We start from the raw sequence: 21,291 nt of genomic DNA on the forward strand, positions 1-21,291 counted from the left end.
CTTAACAATAAATCAGCAGATTCCTTTTAAAGATAGTGACTTCATACTTGTCAGCACATTTCATTGAATTTTAAACATTAGTGTTGGTAAAAATCTTCAATGTCATCCAGTTTGGACATTCTTTAGTGTTCACTTTATAACAAGTTATTACTAATACATTACATTATCATTTTATCAAAAAGTAGTCTATTTTTAAAGCATTTAAGCAGGTCCAATGAGGATAAGAATGTCTTCTATGCATTCGCTTAACAGTATCCATGAATTAAAGATCTATGAAATGAGCTTGACAAACACCTGGTCCCTCATCTAATTTAGAAATTTTTCCACTTTTATGCTTAAAGTCTGGGGACAATATTGTTTTTTAAAAGACTGCTGGACAGTAAGCAAGAAGGCCACAGAATATCTTTGCTGTTCTAAACGGGATGAGAAATCAGGTGTTTGTGTTCAAGTGAAAAAAGAGTCAACATTTACTATTCAAAAATTTGTCCAAAATGGAACATGTTTTTACTAGCATATCTAAAATGTGTGACAATTGTTTTGACAATAGTAATTGGTACAAATCCAACTAGCCAGTTCAAGTAATGTGAATGCGAATGAAATTACCATCAAGAATTACTTTCAAAATGCAAGCTTCCTCAGCCCACAGCCAACCTCTGTTGTTTCATATTATTAGTAACGTAGCTCTTAGAGAAAATTTCCAAATACATAGGTGGCATATATTTTATTTTAGTCTAGCTATATCTTGGAAGATTAAATAAAATCAGCATTTCAAAAGGGTACTGGAATTATTTGAACCAGTCCATCATACCAACTTCTGCATTTTGCTTAGAGTTCATATAACTATAATAAGATGAGTCTGAGTGTCCAGATAGCCCAACTTTCAGTATATTCTTCATATTTAAGAGAAAGCATATGTTCAGAATAAAATGCCATCACCTTTGTAATCTTTAGGCTAGCACTGCAAGTTTTCAGGCCAATACTACTTGTGTACTTACAGAATTAAACATTTGAAATATGTTTTCAAAATATGCTGAAATATCAAATAATGTAGATGACATATTGTGTGCACCTAAAGTGAATTGCCTAAAAACTTTTCTTAGTATGCTGGTTTTTTTTGTGTTGCATGTGGCTAATCAAGGTAAAAAAGAAACCAACAACTAGCAGTATATTTTTCAGATAGATACAGCAAAACACGTCAGCACAGATAAATACAGGAATCACTGAAGTTTTCTGCTGGTCAGCCTAGACCTTAGATCATGAGGTCAAAGAGGATAACTAGCGCTGGGAGGGCTTCTGTTTCTCCTCATAAATAAGAGGCAAGAGACGAAGAAGCCTTGCACATCCACAGGCTAACGAAGTGCAAGGGGAGAAGCATTCCGTGCCCCAGGAAGATCCAGTGATTCCAGCTCAACGTGTCCATGTGCTATCCTTGCTTATTATTAGCATCAATACCTCCATTTATATAAATGGCTATACAGGCCTATGGTTTTCGATACTTTTATCTTCCCACTATGCTGAATTATAAAAGGTAAAGAAACAGTAAATGTGTTTGCAAAGATGCAGAGAAAAATCTTCTGTGCATCTGTTTAAAAGCATGCTGGACATTTTAGCAGTGCTGGATTTAATACACGGTAATATATTTGCTGCTTTGATTTTCTGTTGCAATATTGCATATATTTTGTAAACTGCAGATATATTCCTATGAAGGCACTTTTTAAAAACTATGATGGGGACTATATATTACATTTAGGTGCTTGTTACAGATGAAAAGGAAGTATATGCTGTTGATACCAAGGCAGTAGTATATTAAATCAGAAATAAAACACATGCAGCAGTATGCATATAGGGATTACCAGAAGTGACACAGATTTTACCTGTAGCAGATTCTCTTTTAAGAAGTTTCATTAAGAGTTTACTTTAATAGATGCTCTTTGATTAGTTACTAAGTTTATTACAGTTCATTAGTTATAACAAGTATGTAAAGATTAGAGGGGAAAAATTACGTGAAAAATTACAAGCAGAATAAACATGAACAAAATTGAAATAAAATGTAAGAATACTTTTCAACTCAGATGTATTTTGAACCTTAAAAAATCTCCTTAATTGTATTATTTGAGAGACTAGCCATGCCCTTTTCTAAAGCTTATACAAAACAATGTCTAAAAAGTGAACAGTTTACAGAAAGGGTCACCCTTATATAATTTCATAGTGGTATGTTATGTATTGCTAATAGAGCTTATGTAGTATTTTGATATCTATTGCATTTCTTAATGTCTTGAAAAATGCTACATTACACATAATTCTATGGAAGGAAGAAAAAAAAAGAAACCAATGACACCACTGTTATTTCCTACGGAAAAGCTAATATCTCAGGTCCTCTTGCAGGGAAGTGTTGGCAAATGATGAAACATTAACTATACAACTGTGCATTAGATAGCTGAAAATATGCATTTCCATATTGAATAATAGCTAAACTAATAGTTGCTATGTATCAAAAAAATAGCAATGTATTTGATACTGAGCTAAGAAGATGACATAATTCACATCTAATCTAAATCAGACACCATGCCATTCAAACATCCTAACACGGGTAAATATTCAGACTTCAAGCACCGCAAGCTCTTAAGCTTATCTATTTTTAATGTGGTGAATTACCACTGGAAAGCTTTACAGACACACTATTTTCAAGAGGAATTTTGATAAAAACAGTGAGCACAAGTAAAGAAGGTCTTTTTTTGCCAAGTATTATGTAAGAAGGCAAGAGTGGGAAAAGAACACAAAAAAAGGTGCTTAAATGTAACTTACATTCCCTTTTATTTTTATGTGATTTAAGAGTCATTTCATGTAATTCACATGAAAATATTTTCCACATTTTCACCTTCAATTTCTTCAATAAACTGTTTTGCTGTTATTGTCAAACTTCTGCCTGGACGCATTTATTTATAAAAAGCACTACAAACTGAAGGAGGCAAAAGAAAGCAATAGTTTGTGCATAAACAACTAATCCGTGCAATTTTGTGAAATCGAGATTAAATTCATCCCATTGTTTAATAGGTGCAGATTTTCTGCAAGGGACTTAACCCTAATATGCACTGCCAGCTGTGGCATATTCTCTTACACCGTGTGCTGCAGCTGCGGAGCCCTCCCAGGTCAGTTGGTCCCGGGGTCCCTTTCTGTTTAAAGAGTATTTTTCATGTGCAAGTACTTCCTGTAGCCTTTTAAACTTGACCAGATGTGAAACCATTAATTGAATTTTCTCCAAAAGAGGTCTTCACACTTGCCCTTATGCTTGCTTCTTGCAGAATATAATTATGATAAATATTATTAGCGGCTTGACGAAGATGAGACTGACCATTTTTTTGCCAGCTGTTGACAGAGAAAGAGGGGGGAGAATGACAAAGCAGGGATGAAGCACTGACAAGTGTTTTTGGTGTTCTGTCTTTGCCTCTTCCAACCTCCACACTAGTTATAAGCCATCATCACACAACCTAGTCTCATACCTGTGCAGGACCTTCACTGAATTCAACCACCTTTTGTTGAAACAACTGTTATCCCTTTGTACCAGATTTACTGGCATATTTACACCTGAGATGGAAAATACATGGAGTTCTGTATTTTTGTATAGGTCTTGAGACTTCTTATAATAAATCAATACATTTAAATTTAAATTTACATGTAAATATTTATTTTAATCCCAAATAAAAGTACACATTTAAATGTGTTAGAATACTACCAGTAAAGTCAGTAGTGTTCTCTATACTGAGCTGCAATGGGTGGAGAAATCATGCAGTTAAATACAATATAATATCTTGCTACCAGCTCATGGAGGATTTTAATGAATTACCTTTTTGCTTTCTGAAGTTCATGAGAGAGACAGCTGTGGATTAAGCTCTTGCAGGCAGTGAAACAATTGTTTTATCCTTGTCTAGTATGTTATGCTTCACCATGAGACATGAAATCTCAGCAGCTGGTATCTTGTTTGCCATTTTTACAAAATAGAAGAATATACATCTCTGTAAGTTTCACTTCATATTTCAGTTGTAAACACACTTTTTTTGTAACATGAGAAATCATAGAGCATGAAATGCATTTTACATCAATGTTAGACAGCCAGCTAAATCTAATGTTTGTCCATAGTCTCAAGTTCTGAAAAATCTTTCAGTTTCTATGTGGGGCAATGTTTTATTCTTCTAATGGTAGTACGAAATTAAAAGGGAAATCTCTGGTAGTTTAATCAGATTGCATTTGGTTAAAATAATGTTAAAATAATTTATTTAAGACTGTGACTAACATTTTAACTCCTTAAATATTAACTGTTCAAAAAATGTCTGCTTTGTTTCAGTCATTTATGTAGTAATCTTCTCAGATTTTTTAATCTCTCTTTAATCCATCTACTAAACATATACTCCCCTGAAGGACATCAAAAAAAAGAGGGGGGCGGGCAGCCATCAAATACAGAACTACTGCACTATTGAACAAGACCCAGAGGAACAACGCAATGCATGTAAAGGTTCTGGTAGTAATATTCACCCTGAAATCACACCAATTGTGACAACATCTCTATATCTACCTAATGCAAAACAGTTCACTTGTCTTTCTTCATCCCAAATAAACAATATCCCCCTGTAGTAGAAAGTTACATTGCTTTCAGGACAATTTATGTGAAAATCAGTGTCCTTCCTCATATTCAGAAATAAATAAAACCTGAAAATTTCAATACAATTTTGCCAAATTCCTGTCTCTTACATATACACAAACACCACGAAAAATGCTCTCCTAGAATTTTCCCAATCAATAAAATAAATTCATTTATTTCCTAGAGGATATGGAGGAAGATGCCATGAGAATTATTATTTATGTTTTTAATTATCTATATGCCACAAGAATGAGAGCGAAGGAAAAAAATTAAAGGAAGACACAGCTATAAGGGATGAACAGAGTTATGCTCCTACTTCCAAAGAGCAAACGAAAAGAAGAGACAGTATTTCGAGGTACTGAAGAAATCAGTACGTGGGAAACATTTTGGAAAGTATGTCATGAGAAGAGAAGAGAAGAGAATAGAGCTCTGACTCACAGGTTAACCTGTCCCAGCTATGAAGTTAAGACATTAGAAGGATATTTAAGAAGTTTTGAACTGAAATAGAAACTTCACAAGTGTTGGAATAAAATGATGAAAGACCCTTTTCCAGGGCAAGAACACAGCTACGAAGGATGTTGTCAAGGGCAGCAGAAGGCACACAGCAAAAATTTTAGAAGCTTTCCAGCTGCAATAAGAAAGGAGAGGTAGTATTTACCCAGCCTCCCTGTTACTGGTGTTTGCTATCCCACATCTTTGAAAAATGGTGAATCAAGCCTCACAGACACCAAGCCATGAGTTGCAGACAGCGGGAAAATAGTGCAACAGGGTGAAGCTTTCTCTTAGGTCTTGTTTTAATTTAACCTTTTTCGTTCACTATTCTAACACAGTAGAAAATTGGGAAGATCCGTATCCTCAACATTTCAGTTGGTTCTTTTAAAAAAATCATTCAGGTAAATTTCAATTTTTCAGTGCATTCTTACAACTGTTTCTTAACTGCATAGCTTTAAATTACAGACATTTGAGACAATTAGGCTCATACTGACCCAGCTTTGTTGAAGCTGTCACTGTATCTTATTCTGAAGATAGTCCAGTTCGTTAGGTTTCTGCAGCAGCAGGATGCCTCTTTAATTTTATTTTTAGTTTTGTGAGATTTCTTGTGTTAAACACAACTCGTATACTGCTCCTCTAGGTCCAACACCATTTACATGGCAAAAATGTTGATGTCAAAAAAATGTTAGTGTGTCAAAAAATGGGAAGATGCTCTTAATAAAGGGTTGACGACTGTTTCCAACTTGGGTGAGAAAACATATATATGTGTATGCATATATGTATATGTATGACACTTCTGATTAATTAATGATAACAATACAGACTGGTAGAGAACAGGGAATGTACTAAACAATTAACAGAAGACTAATTATACACTTCTGAGAGTGGCAAGCTGTCAGTAGATGAATGCAACTAGAGTGAAATGAAACCAGAAGTTTCAGGCACTGAGATACTTACTCCTAAGAGCAACCTGGGATTTTAGTTCGCATAAAACTGAAAGTAAGAGCCTTATAAATTTAAATCCAATGTGAAAGCATTTGGGTTTGATGTTTTATAAGTAAATTATGTAAGTTTTTATTCAAAATAATATTTCAATATGGAATGTGGGTGGTTGTGGTTTTTTTCACGAATTTTTTTTTGTAACCCAAACTGATATTTTCAGATTTTCAGGGAACCAAGTATGTGTAAAGTGTTTTATCTTTAAAACAAAGCATTTTGATTTTTTGCTGTTGCCTTTTAAATAATTTAAACAAAAAAACCCCAAACCCTAATAACAATAATTTATACAGCTTCAGTTTGCTGGACTTGTGCCTTTCTCAGATTTGGACCAAAACACATTGTCTCTTAGTTTAACTGGTTAGAATCTTAAACAAAGTTTATTCACAAAAGATAATTTCTTACAACGACATTCACAGAAATAATTGTGCTAAGCTCACATGTGCTTATTGCCTGCAGATTGTATCCTGTCCCCATTCTTTTCTCTTTTAGACTATCCCAAAAACTTCTAGTGCATGCATGAAGTTGCTTAGCTGACTCTCTGAATTAAGAACGCTGTGTGCTTGATTGCGCAAATGCATATAATATTTCAAATACATATGCATATAGCAGACCTATATATATACCTATATATATACATACATATATACATAGACTCATGCAAATAACAGCGTAATGATGCAGGCATTCAAAAGGGCAGATTTTATGGAAGAATGGGATCAATAACACTATGTCTGAGCTAAGTGCTTGGAGGTGAATATTCAAAGGATTTCATATTTTCAATCATTTTAAATAACTTGGTAATCGTCACATGAACTGAATTTAATTATTATGAGCATTAATATAATTTTTCAAGGAAATCAAGACACCCAAATTCACAAAAAGAAGTATCTTATGATCACAGCGCTGGCAACATTTCCATTTCATAAATATAAGTTTTACCCCCATATGATTACATGGTAGAGCTTAGGAACCAAAAATGCATCTGCTAAAAATATCCTGCCCTTCAGATCGTGCACTACTTGTTCCCTCTCTTCACCCCTCCCCTTTTTATTTCAATTTACAAAGGCTTTCCATAATGAATGTTGAAAACCCAATGTAAATACTTTAAAGGATTAAGCTTTCAAATGTGGTTACTGTGGCATATGTATGTTCCGTAAATACAAACACAAGATATATCTGCTGAGAAATTGTATTTGATAATTTGACAGCTTTGTGGCTTAGGAATATAAAAAATTCATATTTTGTCAACAAGAAACTTCCTCCATTTGTTAAGAAGGGGCTACTATGATAGCATAGGAAGATGACTATTTTGAAAACACAGGTTATTATGGGAGTAATATAATCCCCTACTTTTCTTAATGCATTGGTTTTTTAAAAAATATTCATTTTCTTTCTTTTAGAAGAATTCCACTCAGTTCATAACTTGCAGAAAAAATGTGCATCCTAAGCAGAACATTTAGGGAAGCCAGGAAGCTGAATTTTATTGGTACCAAATGTTTTTATTAAAATTTGAGCAAACGATGGGCCGCTGAAAAAAATCTTATGTCCTTTCACGTTCATACTAAATGAAAAACCACTCCTTGCCTGTGCTGCGGCCAGAATCCCCCAGTCTCCCATGAGGATCAGGCATGCCCCATCCTGGCGTTTCGTAGGTTGGTGTTCATCTAGAGCAGGGCCACCTGGAGCAGGTTGCTCAGTGCCACGTTCTCTTGGAGTATCTCCAAGGACTCTATTACTTCCTTGGGCAACCTGGTCCGGGGTTTGACCACCTTTGGAGTACAAGAAGTGTTTTTTCTTACGATTAGACAGAATTTTCTGCATTCCTGTTGTGCCCATTGCCTCTAGTCCTGCCACTGGTCTCCACTGAGAAGAGACCATCATCTTTACTCCCTCCATCAGGTGTCCATGCCCATGGATAAGGTCCCCCTGAGCCTTCTCTTCTCCAGGCTGAGCAGTCCCAGCTCTCTCAGCCTCTCCTCATTTCATCGTTATTTCACAGTACCATGTGGAGCTACCCCAGATGGCACACAAACACCACATCTCCTTCACACCTATAGAAATCCTAGCAAGCAGCCTTACCAAAGGAAACATTAGCCCCGTCATTAGTGCTGTCCCATATGGCATAGTTGTCCTTCCTCATGCACGCTGCAGCTGCATCTAGCTCTGACTACTACGCGTTCGTGTAACTAAAGATGGTCTCGTAGGATATTTCTACATGGCACGACAGAGTGTTGTAGATAAATGCCAGCGACAGCACTGAACGGGCTGCTCCCCGTTCTGCGAGAGGTGCGGTTACGTTCACGTGGTGCTGGCTCAAGTGAAGGAGGCCATGCCCACGCTGGTGAGGGCAGGCTTTAAGTGACCCTAATTTTGGCATTTTACACGTTCTTAACCTTCAGCTTGCAATTTGAATAATCTTTGAAGATAGTACATTTATACGCTATCTTAAAAGTAGAGAGTGCCTTATGGAAAATGCTGACAACAGTCCAATACAGAATATCACAAGATGGTACACAAGCAAAACCACATTACAGGGAATATAATCGCAATACCATAGACAAGTAAAATAATTATGTTTTGTGCGTATTACGAGGACACCTACGTATGTTTCCGGCTGCCGCCAGAATGTACCTATTTCACTCCTGGCAGGTATATTTCCTGGCGTGACTGTAAGCTTTTCAGTCGGGCTCCCTGGGAAAGTGTAGTCAATGAGAGACATGTCCCAGGCTTGGTGGAGATGGGGTTCCCTGGGTGTCCTGGCCTCCTGCCCAGCTAACAGCTTTGGTAGGGGAAAATTCCCTCGTTCAGACAGCAGTGGTCGTAGTTCTTCTGCCATGCGTCAAATGCTCCTACTAGTGAACGAAAACTCCTTTAACTTCCCAAGGCTTTGGGCGAGCCCGTGGGAACAACGTCTAACCACTTCACAGGAGTCACTTGTACCCTGAGAAAAGGAAGGATGTTGCCTTTACATTACTTTGTCCCTGCAAACTTGTCCGTGTGTAGAAAAATCAATATTATTATAACTTCTGTACTAGCTGAAATACTGAAGTGAACCAGCCAAAATCAGGTATCTGTACTGCACACCAGGACTTCATTTCCCTGTCTGACACTAGCAGGGTAAATATGGTCCCTCCAATAAAGAGCGGCATGTGAGTAGTGCCTGTATGTCTTTTCCTATAGAAAATAGATATCTAGTATAATAAAATGTCAAATCCTTTTTTTTCAGCTCTGAAGTACATTTTTGAAAGGCAACTGTATGGAAACTGTGCACTAAACAGCATGACCATTAATGGCTAATACTCAGGCAGTATTTAATTCTTTAATGGTAAAGATTGGGAAAGAATATGCCAAAAATAAAATAAAGTAAGAGACGGAAAGGCCAGGATAAATTGGCTGGTTTCCATTGTTAGATACAAAAAAATTGAATTCAACAAGCCCAGAAGCCTAGCAGCTGCTTCTTATTTTATTTTCAAAACTTAGCAACTGGTTGTATAACACTGTCTCACTCTCCCTGAGGATTACCAGGGCCAGACTGAAAATGCAACAACCAATTGATGCAGAGATACCATCTCAAAGAAGAATAAAATAATCTGTAGATAAAAATCTACATAGCCTAACAAATCAATTTCAGTCTAGGAAACAGGTGAATAAACAAATACAGAGGAAGAGATGAAGATACATAAACAGGATCTCTGTCCACAGTATGCTTCACTGTTAGTCATTTAGGTCTTTCACTGCTGTATTGCAACCCTTTACAGAAAGGTTCACACAAAATAAATAAATAAATATAGTATCTGTTTATGTTCGGAACTGAAAAACTAGTAATTTTCCCCAGTTCATTCCATGCAAGATAATATTGCCTATATCACTGTAGCTAACATTTACCTCCAGAAATGAGAAAGCCACAAAAGCTAAGAAGAGAAAGGCAAGTGAAAAGAGGACTGAAAATATTGGAAATCACTCATGCAGGCCAACATCTTGCAACGAAGGTAAGGAGAGAGCTAGAAGAAATTCCCCAATAGCTGTCCTGAATAAATTGGTGAAGAGCTTTGCTTTTTCTGCTTAGCTCAGGTCCACTCCTTAAACTGTTGTTAACTGGAAGAAGTTGAATAAACGAAGGCAAATTTCATCTGTTTCTGACCCATTACAAAGACTGGTGACTCTACAGAACAGCATGCTGAGCTCTGGTACGTAAAATTGCTCTTAAGGAAAGTATCTATAAAAAGTTAACTCCATAAAGCTGTGTATTAAATACATTTTAAAATCATGTTGATTAATTAATTTACTCAACATGCATACACATGGAAATCTTTTAACTGTAAATAGTGTTTACTACATTTCAAGATACATATTTAGAACAGTTGCTAAATAGGGGGTTGATTAAACAGAAATACTACATGGTGAAATGTCTTAATATACCTCATATTTACTGTAGCTTTTTTCCACTCCTCCATTCTTTGGAAAGTTAAATACTACTGTGCAAATATTGTTTTAAAGATTATAAGGCTCTAGTTTTTAAATTCATCCAGTAGAATAATTGAAATTATAATATTGGCTTTACTAATGCAAGTGGTGATTGAGGAATTTTCCTCTACTTAATATAAATACTAAAGAAATTGACCTATTACATTATTTTTCATTAATCTGTTAGTGTTGCATTAGCCAAAACCCTGTGGTAGAAAAAGAAAAAACCAAACATGACTACAATATGATAAAACTGAAATGATCCGAGCACAATATATCTAATATAAATTTTGTATGTCTTCCAGTGAAGATTTAATTAATTGTCTAACAGGCTAGTGACAATAACATTTGGCAAATTACTTGCCAAACTCTCTTCTGGCATTGTTTTGTAGGGTGCATAAGCTAAGGATAGTATTGTTCAAGAGATAAAGCAAAAAGGCAGTTTTACAGCTTGTTGTGTAAGATATGTATGATGTCAGGAGTGGAAGTCACAGCACAGGGAGGAGACGGATGAAGAAAAAGACATGTAAGAAAACAGTAACACCATGCAAATACTTGGTTGAGACATGTAGATTCACTTGAACTGCACAGGTTTGTTGTTGCTGTCATCTAAATGATATTTATTCCCACTGATTGTTGGAACTGGGAACTTGCTTGGGATTACGTGCATATATCTGCAACCAGGAAACTCACGAAGACATATGTTCGCAACTTTTACTGACGCAGAAAACACCAATTTGGTGAACACTTTTTATGGATCTATACCCGCCTTTACATCATTTCCAGAAGGAAAACACATTTCGAAGCTAGAAATCAAGAAGACACCTTCACACAGTTTAACAGGTTGGCCTTTGCCAGCCAGGACCAGGGATTACATCCCTCTCTGCCGCCTTGGTCAGGGAGGTGGGGAGATGAGGGAAGACGTGCAGCACTCTCTCCGGCTGCAATACAGCGATTCAGCGAGGATTTTTTTAATTCCTTAACACAGGAGAAAGAAAGTGTCGCTGTGGGACAGTCTGTGTCTTTCTAATTCAAATGACTCACAGGAGACATGCGAGAGTGACAGAGGAAGGGTCTCCCATGTACCGGTGAAATCCCCACCTGCCAGGCTCCTGGCTTTGTGTCTCTTCGTGATGAACTTTAAAAGGTTTGGATTTCATCTTGATGCGGGATGGGAACAGTTTCTAAATCTCAGAAATCTTCTCATGACAGGAGTATAATTTCCTCTCCTTTATCTGCCAAGTATACCAAAATCAAGCCGGTATCACATACGAAGATTTGGAAGATGCCCAAAAAAGCAGATACAGGTGGAGCCTACAGTATCTGGCAAAACGCCTATCAATTAATGCCATTTTCAGCATTTGAAACAGGAATCTGCAGCCTATTAACTTCTCTGCAGCTGCTTACACATTTTCAGAGAACATGACGCTAAGCAACAGTGTTTGATCAACCATGGTTAGGATAAATCTGAAGTAGCAAAGAGTTAAAAAAATGTAATAATTCATTGCTGTATTTGAACTCCTGGTAATGCATTTTTTACTTTTAAAAATCAGAAATCAGCACAAAGTTCAGTGCTTTCAGAAAAAGAATAATTCCTGCATAAAGAGCTGCCAAAGAAATAAAGAAATGATGGATATTACAATAAATGAGACCAGGAAGCCAAAGTTAGTGCAATGTTTCTTTCTTTTTTGAAATTCTAATTCTCTCTATATTTCTGCTCAAGGCAAACAGCATTCTTACTACATATTTGTGGAGCACCATGTGAACTTTATGCTAGGATAAAATATTAAAATAATAAATTGTTGAAAATATATTGAAATGGTTTTAATTATTCAGTATTTTTAATAAGAATGATAGATTTAGAAGTTACGAAGAGCCTTAGGATCATTAAACTGACAGTGTCTGTGGCAGCTGGCACTTGCAATGTCTATTTCATCCTAAGCAGTAGTTTTTTCTGTTTCTGAAGTATCTGAAGCAGCCACAGAAATGGCTGAAACCATGAAGATAGAAGTGGGCACCATGTAAAAATATGCTTTTTCTGTCTACTTACAACATTTTTTAGTGACTGAGCCACTTCAGAGGAAGAGATGAAGTGCTTGTAATGGCTACATTAAGATTTTTATGAGCCTAAGAACCTTTGAGAGGTCAAGCACAAAATGACTATAGGCCTGGCTCATTTTTGTCTTGTGCTCATGCAAATTGTAGTTAAATAAATGCCACACCTACTTCTTTTACCTTACAGAGTCACTGACCACCAATCTTTTTACATCCCTATTCTGCTTCTCAGATGCATGCACACTAGTGCATCAGTGTTTAAAACCAACTGCAGTACTGCAGAAAACAGACAAACCTATTCTCCTGTCAAAAAGTCTCTGACCTATCTCTTACAGAAGATGAATAATAAGAACAAAGGGTATTTGTGCAGAATTTTATTCTCTGCCTTGAAATTTCTTTCCACTGTAAAGCTGCACACCCTAAAATCCACATAGAAAATTTATTAGAAGACCAGGAGGTACAGGTATCATGGAAGAGATTAAAACTGGGCAAGTATCTGTAGAAAAAAATACGATGGAGTCTGTGTAAAATGCCTTTAAATAGTTTCATAAAATTGACAACATCCCAAAACAGAAGAGGCAAGGTTTACGTATGGTGTAAGCTTTGCCCATGTTTGTGCCAACCACAGATAAGCTCCTCTCCCCCTCACATCCACGACTACTGCTGTAAATTCTGTGACTCGGACTGGTAGCTGTGAGAAGCCAAAATGGAAATGACAGCATCAGTGACACTGCAAAATGGGAAAAAGGAAAAGGCAGAAACATGGAAACAGGCACACTTAAGCAGTTCCCTTCTTTTTGGCACAGCTGCTAGATTTGCAGGCAGAGCTATCTTGAAAAATTTATAAACTAGGAATATTTACACTTGCAGAGAAACAAGGTGCAACTACTCCCTGCACAATATCGCGCCCCTGGTGAAAGATAAGGGGATTTCCTTCTGGAATCTGTTCAATAGACAGACCTCCCAAGACTAGGCTATTACTGGGATAAGTAAGTGCTTGGTAAGTAATTGAAATATTTTAAAAGTTGGACTGGCTCAAAGGTCAGCATGATATCTGAAGATAAAGTAAAGGTTTAATAAGTAAAAGAATCACAAACAGGTAAACCTTAGAACAGAGATTTAGACGAGTAGTTATCTTGGAGGAATATATCAAATAGATGGAAAGATAAGTAAATGGAAAAAGTAAATTATGCAATTATTGCAAGGATGAAAATATTTCTAAGACTGAAAGCATTTTACAACTTCATGGAACTAGCTGAAATCACAAAAAAAAGAAGGCATGATGATAAAAAGAACACAACCTATGTACATAGAAAGTGAGAATGAAACAAAAACATAAAAAAGTAAAGGAGTTCCCAGAAAAGTTTAAGAAAGTGTTAATACTGTTTAAAAGCTTGTTTTCACAAAACCCACTTTGTTGAAACATATGAAAGAAAATAAAGGAAGAAATTATCAGATTCTGATACTCTAATCTTAAATATGTTTATGGAAGCTTTATATCAATGATATAAATCAGCACAGATTTATTTGTTTAAGCCAGAAAAAAAAATTATGTGATTGTTCTGGATTAGTGTTCTTAATATCCAAAAATGGTATTGCAGATCATAAAGCTGTTAAGCATGTAAAAATCAGTGTTCAGTAGACAGACATACCAACTGTGGAAATGACAGGTCATAGACTACAATTTGATTTAAACGCATAACATTTTTCACAAAAAGAATATTATTTTAAGCATATTATTTTAAGTCCAAGAGACCTACAATTAAATGGGAAAATGGTATTAAAAATTGTAAGTGTGTTTCAATGTGAAAACAAAAAAAGAAAAAGTTGTAGTAATGCATCCAGAACTATATTTGGTACTACTAAATTACACAGCAGTGCATAGCAAAATAAAATTAGCACCTGCTGGGAAGTTGTGTAGAAATCTGAGAACTAGACTACTTGACTAGGTAATAAAGTATGTTAAAAACAAAAAGTTTAAATACTTATAAGAAAAGTACAAGAGACGTATACTATGACAAAAATAAAAAGATCTTGAGCCTTCCTGTATAACAGTACACATATGACATAGGAAGATGACAGTACATGTATGATATTATATGGGTATATACTTGCAAATCATGAGTGCTAATGAAGTTTCTCCTTACACTTAAAAGATGGACACTGAATGAACAACAGTCAATTAACAGAACAGGATACGTTTTCATATTGTTTTGCAAAAGGAGGAGGAAAATTTCTGAACCTAGAGTATTGCTGACACAAACCAGAGTTTGTATTAACTCCTGGCTAAAGCTGCGGGATGGAAACCGACACGCAGATCCATATAAAGCTAGGAACTATGAGCTCAATTTGCTGGATGTGGGCAAATATTTCAAGCAAGTACCATTACATGTTTACCCTTCTTTTATAATCTTTCCTGGGTAAGACACTAAAGCTTTGTGCTGATCAGGCACGGCTACCTTATGGCCAGTGACCTACAAGCCAAAGGAGATCAAATCGGGGAATGGGAATTGTTGGCACATGTTACATTATAGTTATGTATTTTTTCCCTGAAGTACTCATTCAGTAAGTAAATATAAAGATCTGGGGATGTGGGGAAATGCGACCCTCCTGGAGCACTCCAGCAGAAGAGATTGACCGATTTGCAGAGAGGTATTGCAGTCCTGAGAAACAATATGTAAAATTCTTCTTCACTGCTTTCTTCAGGCTGGTCGCGCTACTATTAGCTTATCTGTTCTATATTAAAGACTTGGCTTACTATGAGCTCAGTCTTCATTAATAAAAATATATCCAAACACACACACATGAAAAAAAAAGCAATGTAACAACTATTTATTAGATATGCAGGAGCTGAAGTGTACTGTTTCTGAACAATGAATTGTAAGGCTCAGCATGTGACAGTTAGTGCTCTTCATGTAGGTTGTGTGATAAAGTACATGATGCATTAAAAAGCCCATTTTTTCCCTTTTAACTGCTAGTTCTATAACGTCCTTATTTTCCTAAATTTGCTGAGCCTCTCTCTTTCTTTATGTTGTGGTAGTGAAGCAGATTGCTGATAGCACAATACCTAGTGCAACATGTCTTCTGCAGCAATTTTGCAGGTAATTTCCTCAAACACAAAAGAGACAACACATATAGGACAGAGTTAGTCTGTAATTTACTTCTAGATAACAAATTATCAACTTAGTCACTTCTCTAACACAACCAAAATAATTTTTCTCTCTTAGATTCATTTTTAACTGTGCTATTACAATATTATCCAATACTACTAGTATCATGCATATTTAATTTTATTTCAGAGATAAAACATTTTGTGGAAGGAAGAGGAGGATAAACTGACACAAAATGAAACAATTCTTCATGTTAAAAATAACCGGCATGAAAACACAGTTGCGAGGAAGGTAAATTATAAAGTATGCATTTATCCAATCATTTTAAATACCATAATTACACTGACTGCTCATCAAAAGACTTTTAAGACTCATTAAAATTATAAAACATTTCTAATTAAATCCATATTTAAATGAAGTTTCTATAACGAATCTACATGGTACTTTAAATCAGACAAAAAAGTTCTGGTGAAAAATCCAATTAATTGAAGTTTTTGTAAGGATTACAGCTTAATGATGGGGGCACTGCAATTGCCTTTTAGTTAAAATTGAAGATTACTGTGTTATATCCATCTTTAGCCCCAACTTGTCCATAAAATAATCAATCTTCATGAAATTTCACAGGAAAAATATTATTTTGGTATACAATGATTTTTTTTTTTAATAGTAACCTTCCAATTTAACAATTGATGCAAGTGCTTTTAGGGTTAACACTATCTTATATCTGATTTAATTGATGCTATTAGAAGGGGAAGAGGACCTGTGTTCTTATTAGTCAAAACCAGTCTGACACACAAGCACCCACTCATACACTCTGTTAGTCACTACCTTTTAGCAGTTCCAGACATGGGTGCCCATTTGCCAGCCAAAGTACTGGGGAACTGAGCTTTTTTCCAGTGCATTGGGATGGTCCAAGAACAGTCCTGTAGGGATGTCCCCAAAGTACCCTTCTTCTTTCAGATCGCAGTCTCCAGTCTTCAAGGATTTATGTCAGGGTCCCTCTTCTGATCTCAAAAGGCTTTACCATTTCTCAGTTTTATCAACAGCATTGCTCTTTCTCAATCTTACTACTAGCATTGCTCCTTTTGTTCTTCCTAGTGGTGTCACTCTGGTGTGACATTGTCTGCTAAAGCTCTTTATTGTCTTATGCTGAGGACTGGACCAGTGGACTTTCACAGGACACTGGTCTTCAGCCAGGTTCTGTAGGTGAAACTGCTCAATACCGTACACAAACATTCTCCATCAGAGTCTGAACGCATTCATTCGTATTCACCATCAAAGCTGGAAGGCATCTCTAGAGGTCATCTAGTCCAACCCCCCACTCAGAATGGGTGTAACTAGATCAGGTTGCTCAGGTCTGTGTCCACTGAAGTCCTGAATCCCTCCAAGGATAGAAAGTTTGCAGCATTTTTAGCCAACCTGCTCCAGTGCTTGACCACCGTCAGATCCAGCATAAATATGGGCAACTATCCTTGCCCATTCACAACCTTTGTTGAACTGCATGTAATGATTTGTTAACTTTTTTTTGGTTTGTTTTTAATTGTAGACCCAGTTCTAGCAAACTAGACAACATGCAGCTGTGGAAGAATTTTCTATGAGTAAAAAAGAGAGACATGGCAAAGTTTGGCTTTTTCTCCGTATATTTCAAATGAACATCAGCAATTAAAGCTGTAGCTTTGTTTAAGGATGCAGAAATCCAGCGTGGAAGCCCTCATTGGCATTTGGTGATACTCAGGAGTACGGTCCCTCCCGTGATCTGATGAAACAAAGGAAACCTCAGGGAACAAACTGTAAACAAGGAGAAGCTTCCTTGCTACTTCTCCCTGTAGAAACATCACCTGCAGAAGAGGTGAAGACATCCTTTTGCAAAACGAAGAACCTATTCAAAAGAGGTTGAAATTCATGGAGCTCCAGAGGCATAGGAGGAAAGCATGTAGATAAGATGGCAGAAGAAGAATGACATGCTAATGTGAAAAAGGAAGAAGGTCTGTATATAGGTAAGGGCAAAGCTACACTCATCTATGAAAATGGGAGGAAAAAACATACGTCTCTGAAGAGCTCAGAAGGGAATCCAGTCAAGGGAATTAAAACTGCTTCCTTATAAGAGCGTAGGCAATGCAGTTCTTCAGCTTTCTGTACGGAGATTTCCAGTGGCACAAGAAACCCATACAGCTGAATTTTAAATATATTCTTCTCAAAACAGCCACATAAAGAAATATATCTCTACTTAACAGACTGCGAAAACAAGGCACAGAAAGATTACAGCGGGCAGAGTTCACAGTCTTCTAAAATGTGCACTCTGGTTTTCAATGAAGAAGTAAAGGAAGGAAATGATCCTTCAGCTCCAGTTTTCCCCATGTGCTCTACTTACTCTGTTTGCTGCAAATGATTTCGTTAGAAATAAAGAGACACTACATTCATAAGGATCAGTTTGGGCAGTTTCACTCTGTTATGATAGTGGTGACTAAAGAGATGTTTCCTCTGGCTTCACCATCCCTCCTGGTCATGGTACCAGACGAGTTTTTCTAAAACCGGACCGTACTTCAGCTGGGGAGAAGGTGGTGTGGCAGAGATTCATTTCCAGAACTCAATTTCAAACAAAGGATTTTTAGTAAGGAATATCAGCGTGTGGATACTGCGAGTGGTCAGAAGTTTCCTCCAGCTGCCCCGGCTCGAGTGCCTGTATTCCAGCAGCAACAGCTCTGCCCAGCCCAAGTGAAAAGAAGGACACCGCCTAGCAGATCTCATTAAATGGTCGTGTTTAGCAGATTCTGACATTTTAGACAAAATAAGGTAACATAGAGAGTAACTGATATCTTGAGTTATTTTGCAGGATTTTTAGTCTACATTGTTTGCAAACTATGTGATTGTTGCTTTCATACAAGATATTTACTTTGTCATTTTTCCCCCTTCAACCCATCCACGTTTGAAATTGCTACCCTTGATATTCTTGTTTTTTCTTTTTCCTTTCTTTCTCATCCATCTTTTTTCCAGATGCTCAAGGGGCAAACGGCAACAAGTTAGACCTGTCTCCCTCCATACACACCTTCTTATGTGTGTGTTTACCAACAGAATTATAAGAATGGTACAGTTTAGCACAAAAAGAACTACAGATCTGAAGAAACAAAAATGAACTGCAGTTTTAGCAATCAACGCTTGTAATAGACTACATAAATTCTACTGTACACAGAAATAACAAGAGCTTCTTGAACCCTCCCAGTGATTAATTAGGAAGCCTGTCTTACAGATTTTTCTCTCAGGTGTAGTAACCTCGTGGACCTTACCATTAAGAACTAATAAATAAATGCTTGGTTAAGCACAAACTGGTTGATAGGCAGTGAAAAAGAGCAATGATCTTGGTTTTTATGCAAGACAGTTATCCTGTCATGTTACCTTAGAGGACAAAATAATACCAAATAAAAATAAAAATTTCAAGTGCCTGGTATAATGAATTATTTAGAAAAATTCATTCCTACATTTCCAATATTAATGCAACATGCAGGAAGTATGAGCTGAAGGTGCATACAGGGTACACTCTTTTCATACTATTTTTAGATTAGCTGCACCAAAAATCTGAAACGAAAACAGAGAGGAAACCTACAAAAATTCTTAACTAGTATAGACAAACCATGTGTATTTTATGTCACAATATGTCTGTATATTGAAAGATAATATTTTTTTTTTACCTTTAAACCACTGTATTTTCAGGGTGCTTCTAAGGATCACAGTGTGATACAATTACCTTAAAGGAGAGGAGATAGAGATTCCCTTTAAAGGAACCTTGACAGTATATAAAATACACTGACATAATTAACTCTTCTCACAGATTACCTGGCACATTACATTTTATATATTTGCCTCTGTATTGCATGTTATGATAATAAACCATCATCACACTTGACTTTTTTTACACAAATCTCCTGACATAATACACAAACAGGAAATTCGATATTACCTAAAAGATGTAATAACTCCAGTTCTGCATCCTTTGTTTTGCATTTTCTTAACTAAGTTATAATTTAAGATGATTAGAAGAGAAATAAATACAATTCATAGACATTTAGATTGCCAAATATGTATTTCCTCATTAAATCTGAGGTCACTTAATCCGTATCAGTAGATATGAGAGCCTTGGACTTGTTCTGAGTAAATAAAAAATATTGTCTTAATAGATGAAATAGAACAATTTTTTAGAAGTGTTGCACAGGAAAACCTTAATTCTGTCATTTACATATCCTGTCATATACCATCCTTACTTGTGCAAGCACAAATTATTTTTTGTACATGTAGCAGGGCTTAAACGTTGAATTTTCAGTGCCATAGTAGAGATGCCCGTGTGCCAAAGAAGCAGGCTGTTATCCCCGGTGGGCTGCTCACCCCCAGCCTCTGGAAGAGGAAGATGTGTGTGGCCACGGTTCCTATCTGACAGCTCCTGACGGATGCAGGAGCTGGGGATGGCCATCAGGAAGGGGGTGACGCAGAGGGGTGCAGTATTTGCGGAAGCTGAAACAACTCCTGCTCGCTTACTAATTTCTGAAGCATTTCAGAGGGTATTACCGATTTTCCTCTCAAGTAGAAAACCCAGATTCTCCACTTTTCCAAGTTAACAATGGAGGGAGACAGGATGCAAAGGAGGGGGCTACCACGGGAGATTTTGTTCCAGTGCATGCCAGACAGGAGAGATGTCTACTTTACAGTTTTTCTGAAGATAAAAGGAACTGGCCCCCTCTGGTTGTTTCTGCTCTCTCTTCTCCCTCCAGGGCAATGGACAATATGAGAAGAAAGTGCCAAACTCCACAACATCTGAAGCAATGCTTAGCTGGTCAGGTCAGGATGCTTACATTCAGAGGATTCAAGGATCGCTGCTTAAGAGGATATCTGACTTTAAATACAGACAGCAGAATTTCTTAGGAAACAAAAATCATATTAAAAAAAAAAAGAAGAGTAAAATGTATGCAAAACCCTTAGAGTCAGATCTCAATATTCTTTTAATTTTTTTTTTCTATAGAAATAAAACATAAATAGAGTTGATAAAATAAACGGGGCAGGCTTTTCATATCCTGCAAAATAAAATATCCGTCTGTATTCTGAAGCAGCATGAGATGTCAGATGCTAAGCACATCAGTGGGCCTTGGCAAAAGTAAATTTAAATAAGATATGAACTGTGTTATGCACTGGTAGGAAGCACATAAATTAATTTGACCTGTCAGCTGAAAGTTGAAGGGGGTGTGCCCAAGCTTAAATAAATCCTCACACTGCTTTTACTAATTAACATCTGTAAAAACCTACCCCTCCTGAAAGCACCCTTAATATTTCACTTATTTCTTCTTCCAAGCTCTTTTCTGTACCTGGAGTTACATGATGGAAATTATATTCCTGAATTTCTGACGTGGCTGCATGTTAATCCTTCTTGTGTTCCTTAATTTTGAAAGCCATGTTTTGACAGCTCACACCCCCCCTGCCCCCCGCCTTGATTAATGCCTTGTAGGAACCCCTATATGCCTTGCCTGTAAGTGATCTAATTTTGTGCGGGAA

The 21,291-nt window shown here is 36.7% G+C and overlaps 1 protein-coding gene across 4 annotated transcripts in view; it reads right to left on the bottom strand.

Annotated features, from left to right (window-relative positions):
• KIAA0825 (KIAA0825 ortholog) overlaps positions 1 to 21,291 on the bottom strand; it is a 256,206-nt gene that overhangs the window by 9,235 nt on the left and 225,680 nt on the right. The window contains exon 22 of one of the 4 annotated variants that reach the window (XR_012649091.1): positions 3,845 to 3,974. The exons of the other annotated variants lie outside the window; for them this stretch is intronic. The gene's annotated coding sequence lies outside the window, so the exon portion shown is untranslated. The remainder of the gene's footprint in view (positions 1 to 3,844; positions 3,975 to 21,291) is intronic. 4 annotated transcript variants of the gene reach the window in all.

This window comes from Buteo buteo, chromosome Z, assembly GCF_964188355.1.
Source record: "Buteo buteo chromosome Z, bButBut1.hap1.1, whole genome shotgun sequence".
Lineage (NCBI taxonomy): Eukaryota > Metazoa > Chordata > Aves > Accipitriformes > Accipitridae > Buteo > Buteo buteo.